Here is a 20,695-nt window from a genome sequence, read left to right on the forward strand (position 1 = left end):
AAGCAAAAAGATGGCTTCCTAGGCATATCAGGTATCCAATATATCAGATACCCAAAACCTGCACATAAATTTTTAAAAAAACCATAATTTTTTCCTCATTTGTTCCCAACAATCACATCCATAGTATCAGGTATCAAATAGAAAATCAAGTATACGATTAGGTCTTGCAAATTTCTCAATCCCAATTGCATCCAACTATTAGTAAGTTTATTTTTTATATTTTTTAGTTGATTTAGTTTTTCTTTTTGTAAATTTAGGGTTTTATAATGAAAATAGAAGTTTTTTGTTTGATTTAAAATTATTTATTTAAATTATAATTATATGTTCATTTGCATTATAAATAGGCATGGAAGACCCTAACCAACCTCCAAGCAATCCCCTACCGGACAATGATCCTTAAAATAATCTAGAACCACCACTACCTCCTCAAAACCCTCCCCAAATTCAAGACCCAATTGAAGAAAATCTAAATCAATTGAGTTTTTGCAACAACCATATAACACTATCCCTAGTTTATCTCCCATGCTAACTAGTCTTAATACTATTGTGGCTAATACTGAGACCTTTACCAAGTAGCATGATGCAGCTCTTCGTTGGCGTGATGAGATGCACTACTAGTTTGATGATGGTTTGGATTATGATGGGGTTATGACCCTTAATATTAGCAAAAATGAATTAACCAACCAATTTGCTAACCCAAAAATTGGTATAGTAGTTGACCCTAGAAAGATAAAATTGTCAATCAAATGATGCACTAATGAGACCATTAGAACTCATTTTTGGGATCACTGGTGGATGGTTTTTGAAAAACTGCCACACGACAATTTGGAGGTGCCCATATATTTCTTGAAAAAATTATATGTTGTTTGTCAAAGGGTTGCAAGTTAATTATTGGAGCATGAGGTCGAATATGGGTGTAGGAGGTGGAGCTCTGCATGATAGACCTAGGGTGAAGTAGAGGAAAACCACTACATTTATCTCCCCTTGATATCCCTACCGCTCCTCCAGTCCAACATCCTGATGTCATCTCTAAGGCTAATATGATATCTTTTAGAGCCATTCATCATTTGACTAGTCTACTAGTCACCCAAACTAGGTCATTATTGCCTCCTCGTATTGATGATACTAGTGCTAGTACATATGACACTTCCTCACATGTATGTGTCTCGCATACTTGCGTTATCTACAAGAATCTTTATCTAGGTCTCATTATTGATTCTAAGTTTTAGTTCAATGTTGGGGATGAAAACACATGTCAGACATGGTTGTAGGGACAAGCATATCTCTTACGAGAGACAAGGAGGGGTGAGCAAAGACATGGTCTCCTTCTGTTACAATAAGTCTATAAATTTGATTCATCATAGTATTGTTAATTTTAAATCAATATTTATATTCAATTTTTTTTTTATAACTTCATACTTATGTACATTATGTTAATCATTTATGTCTAGTTGATGACAAAGGAGGAGATGAGAGATTTGGAGGTTGTCACACTTTTGACCATTTCATTTGGCCTCGAGACCTCTACGGTATGTATTATTTGATTACTCATTAATTTCTTATTTGATATGGTATTTTACATGATTTATCATCTTCTTTTTCTCTTGTAGGTTTTACCTATCAGGTGGGAACAATGTGAGGGGGTTGTGCCACCAACCAGTGATAGTGGGAAGGTAATTATATGTTTTAAAGTCATTAAATGCATATATAGAGAGATATATACTTTTTAGTTGTTTGTACTAACAAAATTTTGTTGTATTATTTATTTTATAGGGGGTGGTCTTTGATGATGTAGATACCCAGATTCACCATCACAAACCTTCAAGCATTTCCATTCATAGTGAAAGTCCTATAGTATGTATATTTTTGGTTTATTTGTTACTTATCTTAAGTTTCTTAGATTATAAAGAAATGATTTTCATCATTGTAAAAACTATATTTTTTAATATTGCAAGAAACACCTGATGTGATGGAGGGGGTGGGCAAGGCTTTTGTTATGATTATGATATCAATGTCTACAATAACCTCGCTCACTTCTGGGAGATTCAATTTCATTTGGAATTGACACATTGATCTTGATTGATGCCAAACCTCAATTATTTCTCATTAAATTGGTGCACCACTGTTCAACTTTCAAATCGTTCGTCGTGGCATAGTTTTGTTGACATTATTAGCACCAGATGGATGGGTGAACCCCAATAACACTGCTATTTTGACCACATAGAGCCTAGAACATTCATGCGAAAGTTGAATTGGAATGTCTCCAAGGTGCCCTAGGCATGTTTGGGCTATGATATTCTAACACTTGTAACTCAGACCTCGTGAGGCATATCAAAAAACTGTCAGGTGTTAGAGGACTATGATATCGATGTCTACAATAACCTCTTTTAGTTTTGGGATATTCAATTTTTTTTGGAATTGACACAATGATCTTGATTGATGCCAAACCTCACAGTATTCCTCAGTAAATTGGTGCACCACTATGCAACTTTCAAATCATTTGTTGTGGCATAGTTTTGTCAGCATTTTTCGCACTAGATGGTTGGGTGAACCCCAATGACACTTCTATTTTGATCACGTAGAGACTAGAACATTTGCAAGCACCCCAAACTAGAGTGTCTCTAAGGTGCCCTAAACACGGTTGGGCTATGATCTTTCAATGCTTGTAACTTGGAACTCGTGAGGCTTATCGGTGAACTATCAGATGCTAGAGGACTATGATATCACCACAACAACCACTCTTAGTTTTGGAAGACTTATTTTTATTTTTTTTAGAATTGGCCAATAATCTTGGTCGATGCAAAACTCATAATGTTCTTGAGTGAATTGGTGCACCAGAATGCAACTTTCAAACCGTTCGTCGTGGCATCATTTTGTTAGCCCCATTAGTTCTGGATGACCAGGTGAACCCCAGTAACAACACTATTTTGAGAATGAAGAGCCTATAACATTTGTGAGCACCCCAAACTAGAGTGTCTCCAAGGTGCCCTAAGCACATTTGGCTACAATCTTCCAATGCTTGTAACTCAAAATTCATGAGGCCTATTATAAACTATCAAATGCTAGAGGACTATGATATCAATGTCCACAATAACCTCTCTCAGTTCTGGGAGATCAAATTGTTTTTGGAATTAGCACAACAATTGTGGTTAATGTCAAACCTTAGTATGTTCCTCAGTGAATTGGTACACCACTATGTAAATTTTGAATTGTTTGTCGTGGCATCATTTCATCGGTATTACAAGTGTTAGAATATCAGAGCCCAAACATGCCTAGGGCACCTTGGAGACACTCCAGTTCAAGTTTTATGTGAATTTTCTAGGCTCTCTATGGTCAAAACATAGGTGTAACTAGGGTTCATTTGGCCATTTGAAGCTAATAATGTTGACGAAATGATGCCATGATGAATGATTTGAAAGTAGCACAGTGATGCACCAATTCACTAAGGAACATTGTGAGGTTTGGCATTGATTGAGATTGCTATGCCAATTCCAAACAAAAATTGAATCTCCCAAAATTGAGAGAGAATATTATGGACATCAATATCACAGTCCTCTCACATTGACAATTTTCTAATAGGCCTCATGAGTTCTAAGTTACAAGCGTCAAAATATGGCATCCCAAATGTGCTTAGGGCACCTTGGAGATACTCTAGTTTGGGGTACTCATGAATTTTCTAGGGTTTCCATGGTCAATACAATGGTGTTACTAGGGTTCACCTAACCATCTGGAGCTAACAACACTAACAAAATGAAGTGAAAAATGAATGGTTATAAAGTTGCATAGTGGTGCACCAATTCTCTAAGGAACATTATGAGGTTTGGCATCAATCGAGATTGTTATGCCAATTCCAAACAAAATTGAATCTCCCAGAACTAAGAGAGGTTATTGTGGACATCAATATCAAGGTCCTCTAGCATCTAACAATTTGTTGATAGGCCTCATGAGTTTTGAGTTACAAGCGTCAAAATATCACATCCTGAACGTGCTTAAGACACCTTGGAGATACTCCAATTTGGGGTGCTTGTGAATGTTCTAGGATCTCCATGGTCAAAAAATGATGTTATTGGGGTTGAATCGACCATGCAAAGCTAACAACATCGATGAAATGATTCCACAATGAACAGTGTGAAAGTTACGTAGTGGTACACCAATTCACTAAGGAACATTTCGAGGTTTGGCATTGATCGAGATTGTTGTGCCAATTCCAAATGTAATTGAATCTCCTAGAATTAAGATAATTTATTGTGGACATTGATACCATGGTCCTCTAGAATATGACAATTCATTGATAGGCCTCATGAGCTTCAAGTTACAAGTGTTAGAAGATTTCAACCCAAATGTGCTCAGAGCACCTTGGAGACACTCTAGTTTGGGGTGCTCGCAAACATTCTAGGCTCTTTGTGGTTGATATAGAGGTGTCACTAGGGTTCACCTAACCATCCGAAGCTAACAACACCAAAGAAACAATGCCATTATTAAAGGTTCAAAATTTGCATATTGGTGCACCAATTCACTAAGGAACAATGTAAGGTTTGACATTGACTGAGATTGCTATGCCAATTCCCAAAAAAATTGAATCTACTAGAACTGAGAGAGGTTATTATGGACATCGATATTACAACCCTCTAGCATCTGATTTCTTGTTGATAGGCCGCATGAGTTCTATGTTACAAGAATTGAAATATCATAGCCCAAACATGCTTAAGGCACCTTGGAGACACTCTAGTTAGGGGTGTTACGAACATTCTAGGCTCTTTGTCATCAATACAATGATGTTACTAGCGTTCACCCAAACATTGTAAACATGACCAATATTAATCAAATGAACCAAAATTATGATTTTTATGCTCCATCCATGTTGTTAAATGACTTTGACTACTTTGACCATTTTGATCAACCTTTGACCAATATAGACTAATAGGCTAAGTGGTTACATAGATGTCTATAAGAATGTATCATTAACCTATTTAATATGAAAACACCAATTAGTGAACCTTATGAAAAGATAAAATAAATCAATGAGTTCATATTTCCAATATTTCAAGTGTTTCATTCATAATTACAATTGAATGATATAAATATGAATATATCTTTGCCATACAAAGTTATGTATATGGAACAAAAGATACAAAATGTACATTGTTGTGCATACTAGAAAGTCCTTGTGTATATCATTGATAGAACCATAATTTATGTACACAACTACCAAAAATTCTAGAGACTAAACTATCATAGAATTGTCTTTGTTCCACTCCTTAAAATTGTTTCAATCTTTATGCACTACTACTATTGAAGACACCCACAATTCAATATCATAGTAAATGTTAGTATTGTAGGCATTTTATATTAAATACAAGTATAGACATATAATTAACATACTAAACTAAATTTAAAGCATATAATGAACATATGAAACCTTGTTGTGAGTTATTATTACCTAGTGAAGTGTTCCTAAAGGGTCATCTCTCTGCTTGAGGGTCTCTAATATGGCTCTGTGATCAATATTACTAATAGTAAGATGTGAAAAACTTCACATTTGCTACTATAATAAGATGTGAACATATGAGAATTGTTTTGTGCTTCTCATAGTCTTTGAATCAAAGAATTCCATTCTTTCTAAGCATGTATGTCTACAACCATGTTCCAACAACAACATGCTAATAGTTAATCTAATTTCTCATCATTCCCCTATGGTGCGACCAATGCAAAGACCTATAATGGCCGAAGAAGATCTAATAGATGGGTATGGTCAATAGAACTATCCATGTCATCATTTTTGATAGAAGGCATGAGAGATAATGGAGTAAGATAATGTGGAGCCCATGTATCCACCCACTCACTCGATGCATAGTGATCCCAATGACACTAAAAAAAACTAGGACAAAATCAAGCTAGCTATCATGTCCAAACCATCTATGTACTAAAATGAGAGTTGTAGAATGAATGCATCTTTGAATAATATCTTACTGTAGCACAATCCAATCTATCACCTAAGGAGCCCTCCTCATCCAACCAAAAGAACTTGTGCACTACTGAATCAAGAGCCCCCCTTGTGATAATGCAAATGTACACCAATCAACTATGTCCTTGCTTCATCGTGCTCCCCTTTCCCATGTATAGACTCAAAAAAGCTCCAAATATGAGGTACATCCATCTTTACATGCATTCTACACAACCAATGAAATATGCGAGTATTTTTGAATTGACCTATGCAATTATATGACCAAATGAGATGTCTATCTATAGCAATATCATGTTCTCACAAACACTCAAGATAATTCTGGAAATAATGTTGGACAAAATCATGAGAGTGAGATCTATCATCACTCATATAAAAGTGGCACTCTCTGATTATCTTTTGGTTATCTTTTTCACTATTTAGGGCATGTCTATATGTTATGTGGACATAAATAGCAACCTAAATAGAGTTCTAATATTCATAATGTGTCTCATTTTGGGTTTGTAATTTATAGTTCTCTGTAAAGTCAACAACTAATATAATAGTGCCAATGGGAAAAGTGTCCTTACACATTCTAAATTGTTGATCCATCCACTAAGACCTATGACTATGCCTTGCATACTTGTAAAAAATATTTTCCTTGAAATCCGAAATAAAATCATCCAGACACATTTGTTTTGTAGCCAACTTGCATCTAGAGATTTCACCTCCATTCTTCAATATATGTTTCACTATTTCATCAACCTTCTTTAAAACTAACATCTTTCCAATATCTTCTTTGCACCCCTCATAGAAACATGTCACAAATTTTGATAAACTACCACATTGTGAGCACTTCTCATTTAAGTAATCATTTCTATATAAAAAAAAAAATGATCATCTCTAGGATATAAGAATTGATCTAGTAATGATCTTGATGATTTTGGAAGACAAGTAGTAGCACAAAACCCCAACATTTCATTAGTTAGTAAAGCAGAATGGATGGAGCCTAATACTTCATGGTGCATAGAAAACTCCACATGATATTTGCAACATGTATTTCAAATCTAAAGAGGCACACAATAAATGGCTTCATTGATTCAAAAGACTTTTGTGATATATGCAATGTTGGATTAGTATCACAAAACTGTTTGAACAACATTGTTTGACTTACCTCCAAATAATGTTTTGGATGTGGGGTATGATTTTTATTGCCAATTCTCAACTTCAAAACATCCTTCACATTTGGTGATACTCTTGAGCTAGAGTGCCAAAATTGTGTAATTTGTTCCTTCACACCCTCTATTAGTTTCTTATCAAATTGTGGAAGTCTCCCACAATAAGCCCATAAATTAGTTTGAAGAGGATCATCAAGTCTCTCTCTTCTTTCAAGAGCTCAACTAGAAGTCATATTAATTATGTTTAAGTCAATACAAGTTTTTCTAATAAACATCTCTTTTCTCAAATGGTGACTTACCAAGGAAGTTGTAATTACACTACACACAGTTTTATTGTCCTTTTCCTTGCTCTTTTTTCATATGGTATTGAAAGCATTGAAAAGATTCTTCACAATAATTGCATTTCTCTCCATTTACTTGTTGACACAAATTTTCAATTTTGATAGCATTGGTCTTAATTTTTGCATCCTTAATAATTGCACAAAAAGTTGGCATTGTTCCACCAATATCTTATTGCCAAAAAACTATTGATATAGTCTTGAAGCCCACAACTGAACAATTCCATGTGATCTCTTCCCTTTTAATGTGCTCAAAATGGCCTCATCAATCTTGAATAACCACTTCAGATTCTACCAGGTTTAGGGTCAAATGTTTGCCTCTCTTCATTACAAGGAACCTCACTTCGATTAAAATGAGGAGACATGTAAGGTTCATTTGTGACATTATCACTATTGTTATCAATTGTTATCTTTTCTATTTCAAGGTCTACATTCTCCTCTTCAACTAATACATTGTCATTCACAACATTAAGTTGATTCATATTATCAAATTCAATATCATCTTCACTAGACACTACTCTTAGGGGCTCGACCTCATTGAAATTTAACATAGCTTTCCTCTTTCTATGAGGGTTTTACCTATATTTTCTCCTATATTCTTTAATTTATTCATTTTTCACCTTCCTCTTCTATTTAGACTTTTGCCGACTGCTACTCCCTATAGTATCAGCAATTTATGAACATGAAATCAATTGATTTGATAACTTTTTGAAAGTTTGGGCGCTAGATCTTGTTTTTCATTTTCAAAACCCTCAAACCTTGTAAAAAAGTAATTGGATATTCACATGTCTCAAGTAAGGGCACCAAAGTCATTAAAAAAAAAAGTTTGCAAGTAAAATACTAGGCATATGATATATCGGGTTTTCGAAACAATATTGGGTATCTAATATTGGATACCCAATATTTGTCACCTAAATATATAAAGGCACCTTATGGAAAATGGAGGGTTAGGATTGAAAGTTGAGGAAGGGTCTTCATTATCCCCTCCATGATCCATGTGAGATGTTTTTGTGTTTGTGTCATGAGTAAGATATGATTGAATTGTTAGGTTAATGTTTAGATACTTAAATGATTTAATAAGTTGATTACACTTTTCTATATTATATTATATTATATTATGTTATATTATATTATAATATGTTATATTATATTATAATATGTTATATTATATTATAATATGTTATATTATATTTTATTCTATTCTATTATATTATAATATGAATTATATTTCCTAGACCCCTAGGGATATATTTTAATTGATCATATGGGTCGACAAAAGGTCTTATAGTGTTAATATCATATTGGTTTTGACATATGAGTGATAATATACTTAAGTCATTTACTTAGTTCATGCCGAACAAGTAATACATGTTGATCATAAGTTGCTAGATAGTATATGCTAAGCGAAAGATATGTAGTAAGTGTTGAGTAACTAATAAGTACCAAGTCACTCAAGTGCTGAGAAGATAGTAAGTGCAGAGTCATTCAGATGTTGAGTGATCAATGGATGCCAAGTCATTCAAAGGTTGAGTTACAACATTGAAGGTGCAGGTGATGCCAAGCATTAGGGACCTCAAGTAATGAGCAATACAGTTTTGCCATAGTTGTTTGTAATGGCACAAACTATTATGTAAACCATTTTGGAGCCGAATTAAGGATTGTTTTGCAATCTTAGATGATAAGGAAAAATCTTTATTGAGAATTCCTATGCAGTACATGCAGCCAATCAGAAAAAGAGAAGGATTAAGTGGCAATATGGGTGAATCACAGCCATTGATTTATACCTAACCCTAAGTCACCTAGGTCTTCTTAAAGAGGACAAACCCTCAACTTTTTATGAATGTAGAAGGAGAAAAGAGATAAGTTTGCATGCACAAACAGAGAATTCATGGTGACTAAGGTATGGTGAATTGAGATACATTGCAGAATCAATTAAAGGAGAATAGAGGAAAAGAGTTAAATGAGAACAAATGAAAAGAGTTAGAGGAAAGAAGAGATACATCTGATTAGAAAGGATCAAGTACACATCAAAAAAGAGGTGATCTATTATCCAGCAGCAAAGTGCTAACCGCAGGATCATTGCCAATACATTCTAACTGGTGAATCAGTTAAATCTCTTAATAGAGTAGTCTTAACAGACCTTAAATCCTTTAACAAGGTGCTTACTTCATTGTAAGTTAAAGTATTTTACTAGGCACACTTCTAATATGGTGTTGAAATCTTTTAACAGGGTAAGATCTAACAATCTTGTAAGTCTATAACAACACATACCTTTCATAGGGTAGATCAATTTTCATGATCAAACATTGTAACCTTCATTAGATACACTTTATTACTATAGTAGTGGATATTTTTGGGTGTCATCCTCACTCCAGTTTTAACTTCTCCTTGGAGGGTTTTTGGGTAACCAAATATCTTGTATCATACATGTGTTGAATGTTTATTTACTTTCAAGTTATGGATGTATATGCTTAATTTGGTATTTCAATTTACAATCATAGATTGTGATATAGATGTGTGGTGAATGATTTTAAGGTTGAAGTTTTAAGTGCTAATTCACACCACACACTGCCTCCCCTCTCCCAAAATAAGCCCATATATTAGTTTGAAGAGGATCATCAAGTCTCTCTCTTCTTTCAAGAGCTCAACTAAAAGTCGTATTAATTATGTTTAAGTCAACACAAGTTTTTCTAATAAATATCTCTTTTCTCAAATGGTGACTCACCAAAGAAGCTGTAATAACCCTACACATAGTTTTATTGTCCCTTTCCCTTCTCTTTTTTTGTATGGTATTGAAAGCATTGAAAAGATTCTTCACAATAATTGCATTTGTCTCCATTTTCTTGTTGACACAAATTTTCAATTTTGATAGCATTGGTCTTAATTTTTGCATCCTTAATAATTGCACAAAAAGTTGGCATTGTTCCACCAATAGCTTATTGCCAAAAAACTATTGATATAGTCTTGAAGCCCACAACTAAACTATTCCATGTGATCTCTTCCCTTTTAATGTGCTCAAAATGGCCTCATCAATCTTGAATAACCACTTCAATGTTCTACCAGGTTTAGGGTCAGATGTTTGCCTCTCTTCATTACAAGGAACCTCACTTCGATTAAAATGAGGAGACATGTAAGGTTCATTTGTGACATTATCACTATTGTTATCAATTTTTATCTTTTCTATTTCAAGGTCTACATTCTCCTCTTCAATTAATACATTGTCATTCACAACATTAAGTTGATTCATATTATCAAATTCAATACCATCTTCACTAGACACTACTCTTAGGGGCTTGACCTCATTGAAATTTAACATACCTTTCTTCTTTCTATGAGGGTTTTACCTATCTTTTCCCCTATATTCTTTAATTTATTCATTTTTCACCTTCCTCTTCTATTTAGACTTCCATTGACTACTACTCCCCATAGTATTAGCAACTTATGGACATGAAATCAATTGATTCAATAACTTTTTGAAAGTCTAGGCCCCAGATCTTGTTTTTCATTTACAAAACCCTCAAACCTTGTAAAAAAGTAATTGGATATTCACATGTCTCAAGTAAGGGTACCAAATTCATTAAAAAAAAAGTTTGCAAGTAAAATACTAGGCATCCGATATATCGGGTTTTTGAAACAATATTCGGTATCTAATATCAGATACTCGATATCTATCACCTAAATATATAAAGGCACCTTATGGAAAATGGAGGGTTAGGATTGAAAGTTGAGGAAGGGTCTTCATTATCCCCTCCATGATCCATGTGAGATGTTTTTGTGTTTGTGTCATGAGTAAGATATGATTGAATTGTTAAGTTAATGTTTAGTTATTTAAATGATTTAATAAGTTGATTATACTTTTCTATATTATATTATGCTATATTATATTATATATGTTATATTATATTTTAATATATTATATTATATTATAATATGAATTATATATCCTAGACCCCTAGGGATATATTTTAATTGATCATATGGGTTGACAAAAGGTCTTATAGTGTTAATATCAAATTGGTTTTGACATATGAGTGATAATATACTTAAGGCATTTACTTAGTTCATGCCAAACAAGTAATACATGTTGATCGTAAGTTGCTAGATAGTATATGCTAAGCGAGAGATATGCAGTAAGTGTTGAGTAACTAGTAAGTACCAAGTCACTCAAGTGTCGAGAAGATAGTAAGTGCAGAGTCATTCAGATGTTGAGTGATCAATGGATGCCAAGTCATTTGAAGGCTGAGTTACAACATTGAAGGTGCAGTTGATTCCGAGCATTAGGGACCTCAAGTAATGAGTAATACAGTTTTGACATAGTTGTTTGTAATGGCACAAACTATTATGTAAACCATTTTGGAGCCGAATTAAGGATTGTTTTGCAATCTTAGATGATAAGGATAAATCTTTATCGAGAATCCCTATGTAGTACATGTAGCCATAGAAAAAGAAGAAGGATTAAGTGGCAATATGGGTGAATCACAATCATTGATTTATACCTAACCCTAAGTCACCTAGGTCTTCTTAAAGAGGACAAACCCTCAACTTTTTATGAATGTAGAAGTAGAAAAGAGATAAGTTTGCATGCACAAATAGAGAATTCATGGTGACTAAGGTATGGTAACTTGAGATACATTGTAGAATCAATTAAAGGAGAATAGAGGAAAAGAGTTAAATGAGAACAAATGAAAAGAGTTAGAGGAAAGAAGAGATACATTTGATCAGAAAGGATCGAGTACACATCAGAAAAGAGGTGATCTATTATCTAGCAGCAGAGTGCTAACTGTAGGATCATTGCCAATACATTCTAACTAGTGAATCAGTTAAATTTCTTAACAGAATAGTCTTAATAGGCCTTAAATCCTTTAACAGGGTGCTTACTTCATTGTAAGTTAAAGTTTTTTCACTAGGAACACTTCTAATAGGGTGTTGAAATCTTTTAACAGGGTAAGATCTAACAATCTTGTAAGTCTATAATAGCGCATACCTTTCATAGGGTAGATCAATTTTCATGATCAAACATTGTAACCTTCGTTAGATACACTTTATTACTATAGTAGTGGATTTTTTTGGGTGTCATCCTCACCCCAGTTTTACCTTCTCCTTGGAGGGTTTCTGAGTAACCAAATATCTTGTGTCATACATGTGTTGAATGTTTATTTACTTTCAAGTTATGGATGTATATGCTTAATTTGGTATTTCAATTTACATGCATAGATTGTGATATAGATGTGTGGTGAATGATTTTAAGGTTGAAGTTTTAAGTGTTAATTCACACCACACCCCCCCTCCCCCACCCACCTACCACCCCCCCCCCCCCCACACACACACACACACCTTAGAGTTTACTTTTTGCATTATATTTCCAATAATTAGTATCAGAGCCTTGCTGTCTGGAAAGTAAAGCTTTGCAACTTTGAGGAAAGATCTTGGAGATGGAAATCAACAAGTTGGGAAATACTCTTAAGAACTAGAAGATTGAAATACAACTTTCCCTACATCAACTAAATGAAGCAAGAGATAATCTAAAGTGTTCACTCAAGAGAAGGAAAGATATAGCCATTGAGGAGAATGACACACAATACCAAGAAATTGACACTATTGGATTATTTGTAGATGGAAACACAAGTGAATTTGATGCAACCATTGCATATCTGATGGAAAAGAATGGAGCCCTAACTGAAGAGGTCAAAAATCTAAAAATAGAACAAGAAGTCCAATCAGTATTGCTATGTGAGGTGACCGAGCAAAAAAAGAAAGCTAAAGAAGAAAAAGTCATGATTGAAGATGACAAAAGCATACTGATCAATAGACTAGAAGAGAGGACATTAAAGGTGAATATGATTTCTCACATGCAATTGGAAACATTGAATCAAATAATGATTGCAAATCATGAATTGAATGGAAAAGATATTGAGATCACAACATTGAAGTTGCAAAATGAACAATTGAGAAATGATCTAAAAAGAGAAAAATAATTTGCTAAAAGTTTCAACAACCCTAGTGAAACCATGAAGTATTTTGAGCAATTGATGAGATCTCCTAGATCCAATAGTGATACTACTGGATTGGGTTATACTAGTACTGAAGAAGGAGAATCATCTAAAAGTGGTGAACAAAGGAATCCTAATGTTAAAAACTCAAAACTTACTGGTCATAATTGTGGTAAGATAGGTCATACTGCCAATGTTTGTAGGAGCAAGACTGCAAATCACAATCATAAGTAGAAGTTCATGGGTCACCACCACAAATGCAACAAACAAGGACATCACACACATGAATGCATAACCAAGACCACAAGTACACAAGGATTTGAAGGATACTATTGTAACTATTAGAAGTATGGACATAGAGAATATGAATGCAGATCCAAGCCCAAATGGTCATCAAACAAACATACAAAGGTAAAGCACAATGAAAAATCTTATAATTTGGATTATAATACTAGGTATAGTTCTCACTATTGTCAAGAGTGTGGACATGTTCCCGATAACTGCATAAGAACACATTTTAGAAGCGACTACAAAAGATGGTTGAGTCAAACTACATGTTTTAGTTGCTTAAAGATTGGTCGCATAAGCAATAATTGTCCAACAAGGTCAAGAGCACCAAGCAGTGAGTTCTATAAAGGAAAAGGAAAGACAGATGTTGAGAATGTCAAAGATGAGATGAACAAGACATGGAAGAGAAAGGAAGATTGCAACAAATCAAGTTCAAATGGGATCACTTCACCCAATGGGTCGGGTGATCACACCACCTCCAATTAAGCAATCAAGAGGTATGTGTGAGACTGATATTTAAAAGATATATTATACATCAATTCCAACAATTTAGTTTTAAAAATATTATATTTGCACAAAGAAAGATGCAAAGTGTTGTTTAGAATTTGGAAGAAATATTTATGTTTTGTCAATTTTCATGTTGCTATTGAGCATGAAAAGTTTCATTTAAGCTACCAAGTGAAATCTAGTTAATGTCGAGCTATTGTAAGTGATAGTGTTGACCAAGCTCATAGTGGTTTGTGAGCTTAAAGAAAACTACATGAAAGTCAAGTGAGTTCAAATTTCTATTCAAGCTAAGCTTACAGCTATGTAAGCATTGCACATTAATTGAGAAGTTTTAAGGTCAATATGATCAATTTTTGACTCATTTGACATCATTCAAATCTGGAGAGTGCACAAAGAGCTAAAGGTGAATTGAAGAGATCATTCCAAGCATTCGTAGAGTGAATTTAACCACTATTCGGCACCATTCATTAGATTTGTGAAGGTATTTATTGTGCATCGAGCTACACTATTTGAATTTATGCAAACCCTAGGTATTAAATGTGTTATCTAGTTCTTTTGCTACTAAGGTCAAAGAGGGAAAGGAAGTTTTAAATGTTCAATTGATCAACAATGAGAGTAGACAACCAAATTTCAAGGCAATTTCTAACATTTCTTATAAACAAGACCTGTCTGGTGCATTATCCATGATACCACCACAAGTCTTAATGATTGAAGATGTGAGATGTTGTTACACATGCAAGGTGGGTAGCATAGGTGACATGGAAATCAAATAACTATATGAAAAACTATGTGAAAATAGAATACTAAAGGAGGAATACAATATTGTAGAAGGAAAAGGGTTAAATCATTCCCTAGATTTCCCTAATGTTTTTAAGATAGAGGGGATACATATTTTTTTGAGAAAAATTCATGACAATTCTCTATGGTTAGAAGATGGACCTATCAAGATTTCTAAGAAGATTGTGTAGAGGGTAACATGGTATCCAACCCTAGACAGACCCAAAACTATGAGAAGTGATGCCAAAGAGGTTATTGAGAAAAACATAAGGGCAATTTAGAACAAGATTTGAATGATAATTGATACCATCACAGATCCCCTAATTGCTTTTGCAGTAAGGATTATTTCACACAAATTATTTCAGTCAAGGAGGTTGAATAATGTACCTTGTATTACTATTGACATAGGCTACAAGATAGTGAAGAAGGATCATTCTTATGACCTTTCTGAGCTACACTTGCAACAGTTATCAAAAAACTTGAGAGCCATAAGGAAAATCAAGAGTGCACAACGCAAGTTTGGATCAATACTTGTATGTATATTTTTCTATGTGTAAAGTTGCATGGAATAAAAATAAATCTATTGTAGTATAAATGGGTGAATTTATTGAGAAAATGGGAGAGAATTTTGAGTCTATTATGACTAGTTACTTTGAGGACTTTAAGAAGTCAACGAAACAAAGACACAGGATTTCAATGTCACTAGTTGAGAAAAATTTTAATGATGTTGGATTTCTAGTTGATACTAATTTCACATATGTACAGGCTCCAATTCCAAGGGTAAGATAGTTAAGACCTCTAGGATATGAGATTAATGTGGATGAGGCATCTGTAACAACCACAAATTTTCTTGTAGAAAGAGTAGATAATAATGCTACTGCCTTTGGTAATTATGATGTTGCAAAATCAAAGATAACTATTGACTTGAAGACAACATCAGTAATGCGAAAGAAGAAAAAGAATGTTAAGAAGCTTAAAGAAAAATTTGGTGAAGGAGCAGAGGAAGATGAAGAAGATGGAGACAATGAAGATGGTGATGAAGAAGATGCCCCTACTCAAGCACCACTGGCCCTAACCCAAGGTCAAGGAGAAGATCAAGGTGACTAGGAAGTTGGGCTTGAAGAAGGTGTTGAGGGAGAAGAAGCCAGTGAAACACCTATATCCATAGAGAAGAAGAAGACAAAAGCTAAAGCTCCAACAATTAGAAAACCAAAGAAGGTTTTAAAACCTAAGCCTGTAGTTCCAGCTACTAGAACCAACACAAGAGCTACTGCTAAGAAAGCTCAAGAAGTGGCAAAGCCAAAAGAAAAGAAGGCTAGGAAAGCTATATAAGATGATGAGTTTGAGAAGAGACAATGGAGAAAGTACATTGCTAAAGCTGAATTAGATGACGAGAGGACAAAATTTGATGATAATAGCCAATTCAAAGTGGTAAGTCACAATCCTTCTTCTAATTTGGATCATCTATGTGAAAATATCAAGAATAATACAGATTTAAGTGGATTTTCACATATTGAATTTGATAAGCTTGGGAAGATAGAAATGGATAAGGTAGAAGAGTCTATATATGCCATAATGGCAACATTTAGATGACTCCAATTAAGGTTTCCAAGTATCTACCAGGGAACTTATATGATAGAGTTGAGTAGAGATGGAAATATAGTCTCACAATAGAGAGAAATATAAGAGAAACTACACTTGCAAGAGTGATGCTAGATTTAGATAAATTTGGGATGACAAAGGCCATTAAGAAGTACACATGATCTCCAAAGTACCAAGCATTTAATATTTTGCAGAAAAGAATTAAAGATTTTGTTTAGTAGAGTACCCAAATATGGAAGGTAATTTATGGGCTCACAACACCTAGGGAAATTGAGTATACACTTGTTGAGTTAGGTGATGAAAAAGGTGAACAAGAAGTAACTAAGGTTACTAAATTTGATATTGGGACAGATGCACATGGGAAGGCACTAAGACAAATGTAGATATACAGGCAACAATTGAAGATGAGCATAAAAGAGAACAAAATATACTAAATATCTAGATGTTGAGTGCTAGTTCACATGTGACAAAAGAAAAAACTTAAATTATACAGATCAAGGATGTTTCTAAAAATGTGCCTTAGAACATCAATCCCCTAATGGAAGAGGACATGGAGAAAATAATGCTAGACACCACCTCCAAGGCACGACTATGTAGTCATCCTATATTCGTGAGTGTAGATGAACTTAAGAAGGAAGAGAAGACATCTATAGAGGTGGAAGCACAAGACATATCAAAAACCCCTCAATTTATTACCCATTTTAGTGTATCAAAGAAAAGAGACATCCATCACAAACATCAGCAAATTGGTGCACACTGTGTTAGTACTAAAAGTTGCTATAGAATCACATGTTAGAACACAAGTTCAAACAGGTTAGGTAGATACTCATGTACCAACCTAGAAGTTCAAGGTGAAATTGAAATTAAAAGGCAAGACGAGGAGAGGATTGAAGAGTCAGACTTGATTACAAAGCTTGAGGAGAAATTAGCAATACAAACATTGGTTACTTTGCCAGAAATTGCTACTCCTCCAAGTCAAGAACTTCACAGGCCAAGTGTAGAAGCTACATCACTATAGTCATCAAGGCCTAGTCCTAGTACATCCAAGGTAGATGAGGTTGCATCATTTGGTGATGTCAACTTGGATGAAGTGATTGTTTTGCCAAAGTTTGACCTTGCAACAATCACTATTGAACAAACGAGTATACTACAGGATGCACTTGCAAGGATAAAACATTGGGAATTGTTCAAAGGGGAGCATAGGTAGAAGCAAGAATTGCAAGACATTAAAAAATATATTTCTTGATGCATTCAACCTACCAGCACCTAAAGAAGACAATCCTATCATGGAGCACTTGGTAAACATTATAGAATAGATCAATGATGCAGACCTAGATTCCAATGTAAAATTACTTGAATGTTTTGAAAGAAAATTTCAAGAAAAATTCAATGAAAAGATATGAAGTGCTATTGCACTTAGTCAATTTGAGTTAGAAACCAAGATTTAAAGTGTAAAGAAAGTCTTAGAGAATATTTTCACACTTTACACCAAGTTGTGTGATACAACTCTATTCACACAAGAAGTGCAGTGCCATATTCCAAATCTAGAGGGAGATGTGAAGCTAATAGGTAGTACTCTACCAAATTCTCCAACTTAGAGTCATAAGCACTTCAGGAATTTGATGAATTCCCAAGGTCATTTGGCAGCTTAACATGCTCAAGATGTAAATATTCAGGTTACATTGATTGTCATCCAGTCCATGGTAACCCCTCACAACCTTTGCAAAGACATTAATGCAGAAAGATCCCGATCTTTCTACACTTAAAGGCTTAGTTCATCTTGTTGTTGAGTTAGCCATCCAAACCAAATCATCAAAGGTATCTTGTGATAATTGGGATGCAACTCTAAAGTTAATACTTGAGATCGATAAATCTTTCTTGGATAAACATACTATACGTGTATAACCTTTTGACATAAGTGTCAAAAAGGTGGAGAAATATATAAAAGGAGCACTAAGTTTTGAGAGTGACAATGACTCCAAGGAAAGAATAGATACAATTTTGGGGGAGACCAACCAAAAGGGGAGTCAAAGAAAGTAAGAAAAGTACATTACAATTCAACATATGCATATTTACTTAGTAGGAGTATTGGTTCAAATTCAGAACAACACAATCAACTCAGGGGGAGTTATAAGATTTTGAGGTATGACTATTAAGTCAAGTTTTTGCAAAATTTTGAAATTTTGTACATATGCCAAACAAAGATAGTGAGTGTTTGAGTTATGCTCATGAGTTAAGATTATTTATGCATGACCAAGTGTTTTTACCACTCATGTCAAAGGGGGAGATTGTTAATCTCATATTGGTTTTGATGTATGAGTGACAATATACTTAAATCATTTACTTAGTTCATGCCAAACAAGTAATACATGCCTAGCATAAGTTTCTAGATAGTATATGCCGAGCGAGAGATATACAGTAAGTGCTCAGTAAGTATCGAGTCACTCAAGTGCCAAGTAGATAGTAAATGCTAAGTCATTTAGATGTCGAGTGATTAATGGATGCCGAGTCATTTAGAGGCTGAGTTACAACATTGAAGTTGTAGTTGATGCCAAGCATTAGGGACCTCAAGTGCCAAGTAATATAGTTTTGACATAGTTGTTTGTAATGGCACAAACTACAATGTAAACTATTTTGGAGCTGACTTAAGGATTGTTTTGTGATCTTAGATGATAAGGACAAATCTTTATCGAGAATCTCTATGTAATACATGCAACAAATCAAAAAAAGGGAAGGATTATATAGCAATATGGGTGAATCACAATTGTTGATTCATACCTAACCCTAAGTCAACTAGGTCTTCTTAAGGAGGAAAAACCCTAAACTTTTTACAAATGCAGAAGGAGAAAAGAGAGAAGTTTGCATGCACAAATAAAGCATTCATGGTGACTAAGGTATGGTGAATTGAGATACATTGCATGATCATTTAAAGGAGAATAGAGGAAAAGAGTTAAAGGAGAACAAAGGAAGAGTTAGAGGAGAGAAGAGATACATTTGATAAAAAAGGATTTACACATCAGGAATGAGGTGATATGTTATCTAGTAGCAAAGTGCTAATAACAAGATCATTGCTAATACATTCTAATTGGCGAGTCAGTTAAATCGTTTAATAGAGTAGTCTTAATAGGTTGTTGTAAATCCTTTAACAAGGTGCTTACTTCATTGTAAGTTAAAGTCCTTTTACTAGGTACACTTCTAACAAGGTGTTCAAATCCTTTAACAAGACAGACCTTTCAAATGGTAGATCATGTTTCATGATGAAACATTGTAACCTTCATTAGATAGATTTTATTATTGCAGTAGTGGAGATTTGTGGGTGTCATCCCCATCCCAGTTTTACCTTCTCATTAGAGGGTTTTTGGGAAACCAAACATCTTGTGTCATACATGTGTTGAATATTTATTTACTTTCAAGTTATGAATGTATATGCTTAATTTGGTATTTCAGTTTATATGCATAGATTGTGAGACGGATGTGTGGTGAATAATATTAAGGTTGAAGTTTTAAGTGTTGATTGTAGTGCCTGCCCCTAGTTTGCATTTATGTTATCATTGTTGAACTCTTTTAGGCCAATTTTACGCTTATGATTAGTAGCATTACTTTGAGTTTATCAGTTATTGTTTTAGATTTAGTTGATTTTTATAATGAGATTATTTGGTACTATATATTTCATGTATGTATGATGATTATTCAGTGTTTTCAGTTATTGATGATGATTAGTTAGATGGATTATCTTATGTGTTTTCTTATGGATACTTACCCCATACTGCATGTGTATGGTGTGCGTGTTTGTTTTCTTTATGTATGGCATCTCTGATGTGGTTAAGGAAGGGAGTCATAGTCACCTGCTAGTCGGGATCTACACGATGCACCACTTCTTGCCATTGCCTATTTAGCTTAGAATATTGTGTTTGTAAATGCATGGATTTTATGCAGATTGTAGGTACTGAGTATCAACTTCCTTGAATTGCCAGGATGAGCGTACCCTATCGCATTATCTCAATGGTAAGAGAGGGGAGATAAATTCTTGAGTCCAAATCCCAACCCTATAAGCCATTTGTCCTAGTTGATAAT

This window comes from Cupressus sempervirens, chromosome 1 (genome assembly GCF_028749045.1).
Source record: "Cupressus sempervirens isolate cs-2001-9-10 chromosome 1, ASM2874904v1, whole genome shotgun sequence".
NCBI classification, from domain to species: Eukaryota; Viridiplantae; Streptophyta; class Pinopsida; order Cupressales; family Cupressaceae; genus Cupressus; species Cupressus sempervirens.